The following is a 6049-nucleotide window of genomic DNA, read 5'->3' as shown; positions in this document are numbered from 1 at the left end:
ACTTCTGTGCAGTGTTCAGCTGGTTCCCTATTCCAGTTCACACTCAGAGGAAATGCAGCAGCTGTGTGAGCTCGGTTAGATACACGTCCTTGTTCTCTCCAGGTACAGTGGTTTGGAAAGCTAGCTAGATACCTTTCTCTCAGTTGGGGGTATATTTTCATTTGTAAAGAACAAGCTTCATCCCTTTGCAGTAATGGTATACAGTGTTGGCTGGAGCCAAGCTCATCGGGCTTGGTATTTACTGTATACCAATGCAGTTTCCCTTCAAAAGGGCTCTTCTCTTGCAGTCTGTGCAAGAAATGGTGAGTGTATTCTAACTCAAAAGGTCACATTTATTCTTGGGCTCTGCTAAGCAATTCATAGAAGCATAGCCTGGGTGCCCCCTACTGTAGAAAAAAAGAAAAGTGAACAAGAGTGTACTTTACTAAGATTTAATTTTAAAAGGCTGCAGAAATTCAAAAGTCCAATTGACACACATAAAAGTAGACTTATTATTAGGACAGGGGTGGCCATGCAATTGATAACTGGAAAAATTGGGTTGAACTTCTCTTTTTGGTGGGAAACACTTTGTACTATAGGTAGGAAAGGATGATTGCAGAGCAATCAGGTACAGTAAGAGGTTCGGGGTCCATTGGAGGCATTTGTCAAGTGGCAGAATGATTAGTTCCTAGATTCAATTGGGTTTCCACACACATCCAGATAGGGAGGGAGGGAAGGATGGGAGGGAGGAAGAAGGATAATTTGTTTTAATATTTGAAGAGTGGACTAACAGGGCCACCACTCCGTTTCACTCAAAAATGGTAAAAAATATTTTATTTTTAACCATTTTTGAGTGAAATGGAGTGGTGGCCCTGTTAGTCCACTCGTCAAGGTAATAGGTTGAAATAAAACAAAAACATGACTTAGGTTTATGATCTGAAACTTGAAAACAGAGCATTACGATTCTACAAATTGGCACGTTTGCAAAATTAAATAGCACTTTTCAGCTACAATAGCAAAATAATACTCTGAAGTTAGGAAGTTGGTTGGGTTGAGAACTTTTCAGAACCCCTTTGTATGGTGAGCCCTCCAGAACTCCCCCAAAACCTACTCTATCTACTTGTCTATCCCAATAGCCCTTTTGGCTGCAGGTATCACCTATATGGCAGTATAATAGGTTTTGCAGCCTCACATTTTGTACCATAAATGTAGTGGGTAGGATGGAATATGGGCTTGGATCCTCCTTCCTATGGTTCATTACACCATCCACCAGACTACTCCAGACACCTTCTTGCTGCTCTACTAGAATTTCCCATAATCTCTGCAGCTGTTATAGAGGTTGGTATGTACTGTTGATTTTCACATCTGTGGGGAGGAGGGAGGGAGTTAGTGACCACTGGACAGTATGTGTGGGGGTTATGCCTTCATGTATCCAGTGGTCCTATGGTTAGTTTGGGTACCTTTTAAAACAGGTTAATCGCCAACTGTCTAAATTAGACCCTGGACATCTTCATAAAAGTTTCATTATCCCTGCAAAAAGGTCCAACTCCTAAGACCACTCTAATCCCTCCCAAAAGATGCCTCTATTATGCCCCCTTAAGATTTAGACACACTGGAGGGAAAATGACCTGCAAGATGCCTAAAAACATCTGTTTTGAAAATCAGCACTTGGATGTTTTGGCAACTGAAATATCCAAGTGCCACTTTATGCCAATTTTTGGGACATCTTTGTTTTGAAAATGAGCCCTAACCCTACTTCTTGTTTTTTATTTCTTTATTTATTTCACACTTTTTTCTAACTCTAGCATTCTAAGCATATGTTCCAGTGTCACAGTTTATATTTGAAGTGTTACATAGAGACGAGTTACTAGAGAATGACATGGGAACAAATTTTTCCCCGTCCCCACAGGAACTCATTTTCCCATTCCATCCTCGTGAGTTCTTTTCCTGACTCTGACCCATTCCTGCAAGCTCCGTCCTCATCTATGCAAGCCTCAAACTCTTTAAAATCATAAGTGTTTGAGGCTTGGGCAATTAAGGCAGAGCTTACAGCAGGTGTCAAATTCAATCACAGAAGGAGCCAAAATCTATAACAGGCTAAGTTGCAGGCTGAATTTTTAATTAAGATACTTAGGGGTCCTTTTACTAAGGTATGCTAACTGATTTAGCGTGTGCTAAATGCACACCTTAATAAAAGGACCCCATAGTCTTAGTAGAAGTACTGTATAGGGTTACAACCTCTACAACCCCACACTGGCTTTGTGATGTAAACAAAATAAATTAAAAAAGACTTTTCCTCTCTCTTTTAGGTCCTAGTTCATGCCTGCTGTCTAACGCCAGCTCTGGCAGGATACACATTTCAAATCTGACATATTGTAATCACAAAACAGAAAATAAAATTATTTTTTCTATCTTTTGTTGTCTGGTCATTATTCAACTCATGTTGTGGTCCCAGGCTCTGGTTGTCTTCTGATAACTCACTTGCCAGGATCTCCTTTCTTTTTCCCTTCTGTTTCCCTTCCCTGGAGGTCTGGCATCTTTCCTTTTGGCCTGAGATTTGGCCCTCTATTCCTTCCCTACCTTTATTCTGGCCTCATATTAAAGCAGCCTGCAGAGGATTGTTCTTCCTCTTGACGTACGGGACCATAGCAGAGGGAATGTGATGCTGAGGCTATGGCAGCCTGCTAGAATCGCTATAGCCAACCAGTGATCCTCTGCAGGCTGCTTTAATGTGAGACCGGGAAGCCGCGTGAACCTACAGCTGATGCAGTGCATGTACCTGTCGGCCAGTGGGCCAGCAATGTTTTGTCTGGCGGGCCAAATTTTATTACATCACGGGCCAGAGTTTTACATGTCTGGCTACAGGAATGGGACAGGGACAGTGCCAAAACTTGTGGGGATGGGACGGGCAATTGAGTTCCTGGGGGGGATGAGGAAAAATTTGTCCCCGTGTCATTCTCTAATGAGCACAGAACATCATAAGGAAATTAAGTTGGTCAGTGAAAAGCAGAAGAGAGCTACATCAACATAAGGTACTTTGATATAAAGTAGTAAATAAAGTCTGATTAAAGGTCATAATGGTGACTTGTAGTCAATAAAGTCTGACTACAGGTCACCAATGTCTCTTCCAGTGCAGTCTGTGGTGCTGGTTATCTGAGCATGGGAGAGCTTGACGCTGATATCAAGGCATACCTGGGAGAAGATATGATCTGCAGCGATGGAGAGCAATCATTGGTATGTTGATGCTTACTATATTGTCAAGCTGGTGAATGGGAGGATGGTGTGCCAAACTTAGAAGGGGAGGAATGTTTATGCTTCTTAGCTTTCTTACTTGAAGCATGCCTTGCTGCATAAGGTACGGATGAAAATGATGCCAAATCTTGATTCTGAAAAGAGCCTGATATTAGACACTCTCTAGTGTCAGTGCATGTGGTATTGATAGCAATGCTGATGCAGGTTGAATATTGGGTCCTGATTTTCGTACCATGTTTGACTTTGATATCAATGCCAAACAAAAGTTTTATCATACTGAATTTGTTGGGCTTTGAGTGATCTCTTTTGCATTCGTAGACAGAGTTAACACCAAATGTCCTGATGTTCAGTACCTAGACAACTAACCCACCAGTTGAAAGGGGTCAGAGCCTGAAATGGTCTGGTTACATCGAGTACATTTCATGAAGCCGCTTGGGCCCCTCTTTGACATGAAGGGAAAAATGGTTGACCTGAAGTCAAAAGGCTTTATAGTCTGGGGAGCTCACCTAGAAAGTATACTGAAAAATATCAATATGCCATGGGTAGAAAAAGAGCCTAAAAGTGGCCCACAGACTAAATATAAAAAAACTGACAGAAAATAACTATACTGGAAAACAATAAAAATGAAGAAAAAAACTAATGGTTTTTCTAGCCCAGTTTTCTGTTTCCAACAGTGGTTAATCAAGATTAGGAAGGCAGATAAGACTTCAAGGTTTGAAGTGCTGAAGATACCAAAGAGATAGCTTCTTGGCTCTGCAGAAAACTTAGAACTGACGGTTCCACAAACTGATGTCGGGCAGGAAAGCACTGGCACACATGCGGTATGGGCACTACATAAAGATTTACGAGGGGGGTGCTGAACAGTTCTCAGCCCAACCAAGTTTCTAAATTTTGAGCGTTATTTTGCCACTGTAGCTGAAAGCGTGTTATCTTATTTCATTAAATGCCAATTTGCAGAAATAAAATTCTATTTTGATATTGTTTCAGATCATTGATTGAACCATATTCACATTATTCTCGTCTTGGTTGGGCTGAGAACTTCTCAACATCCCCTTGTAAAGTGGCAGTGTCCGTACAGAGTTCTATGGCTGATGTCACCTGCATGCGAGAATGCCTGATTGTCGTCTGTGAACCATAATTTTCCAGATCACTTCTGGAACCTTTTCTAAAAACTGGCATTACATCGGTCAGCCTCCAATCTTCTGGTACCGATGCTGTATTTAAAAAAATTACTGACATGCCAAGCATGCACTGATCGGTTAGCTTGCAGCAATCTCGTTGCACTAAGCAATTAATGAACACACGTGGGTAGCGTGTGCATATCTAGAATTTACCATGGATGACATTTTTTTTTTTTTTTTGCGTAAGCAGCACACATTAGTGCTTACTTCAGCTTTTTAAAAGACTGATGATGAACTATACATCTAATTTAACCTTAGTGTGGTGGAAGGCATAAGATCTTCAGTATTGCTGATGATAGCTGACCAATTACCGGTAAATCTCTCTTCAAACAGAAGTCCAAGGAAAAATTTTAACAAACAACAAAATATACAATCTCTACAATTGGCACTAGATGTCACTGTTACATTACAAGTGCTAGCATTTTGCTTAGGAAAGATTTTCAATGAGGAGCCTGGCCTACAATTCAAATTCACTTAATTTTAATACTAAATCTGTATCAGTGTCTTCCTTGCCTCCAGTATTAGCACTAGAAGCTTCTGGGGTATTCTGGTTTCTTCCAGATGTTTGCTCCATTCCAATTCCTATTACTTGGCCCCCAGTTATCTTCCTAGCAGTGAGCTAGTTCTTCTCCTCTGCAGCACCCCTTCTCTCACAAAATGGTTCACTCTCTTAAGGCACCTCAGTCATTGCACAGAGGCTTCAAGACCTGAAATGTGCAAACTCTGAAGAAAAGGAGGGATGGGAAGATATGATATAGACATTTAAATACTTGAAATGTATTAATAGAAACAAAACATATAATTTTCAAAGATGGGGAACTAGAGGACATAAACCGAGGTTGTAGGGTGGTACTCAGGAGTAACACTGGGCAATACTTTTTCATGGAGAAGTTGGTGAAGGTCTGGAATTCCCTCACAATTGAAGAGGTGGAGGCAAAAACATGTGGAATAAACACAGGGAATCCCTATATAGAAACATCATAAAACTAAAGCAAAATTATGGGTCAAAAGCAGCATCGGCACGCTCTCACATAGGTTTTTCCTATGTGTTAAGACCATTTGTACTGCAGCAGTAAAATAGCCAATTTTCTATTTTTGTGCTATGTGCTAATGTTACCACTAATGTGTGACCATTAAAAACAACTATGTAAGCATTTATTGCCACCCATTTTTATTTATGCATTAGGGTGTATAGGAAGAGGTATGGCCAGTAGGAAAAAGGAGGTATTGTTGCCCCTGTATAAGACCCTGGTGAGATCTCATTTAGAATATTGTGTACAATTCTGGAGGCCGCACCTTCAAAAAGCTATAAAAAGGATGGAGTCGGTCCAGAGGAAGGATACAAAAATGGTTGGTGGTCTTCATCGTAAGGCATATGGGGACATAATTAAAAATCTCAATCTGTATACTTTAGAGGAAAGGCGGGAGAGGGGTGATATGATAGACATTTAAATACCTACGTGGCGTAAATGTGCATGGGTCGAGTCTCTTTCATTTGAAAGGAAGTTCTGGAATGAGGGCATAGGATGAAGTTAAGAGGTGATAGGCTCAGGAGTAATCTAAGGAGATACAGTGGAACCTTGGTTTACGAGCATAATTTGTTCCAGAAGCATGCTTGTAAACAAAAAGTATACCAA

This window comes from Geotrypetes seraphini, chromosome 1, assembly GCF_902459505.1.
Source record: "Geotrypetes seraphini chromosome 1, aGeoSer1.1, whole genome shotgun sequence".
NCBI lineage: Eukaryota > Metazoa > Chordata > Amphibia > Gymnophiona > Dermophiidae > Geotrypetes > Geotrypetes seraphini.
This window is presented reverse-complemented; position numbering follows the sequence as displayed.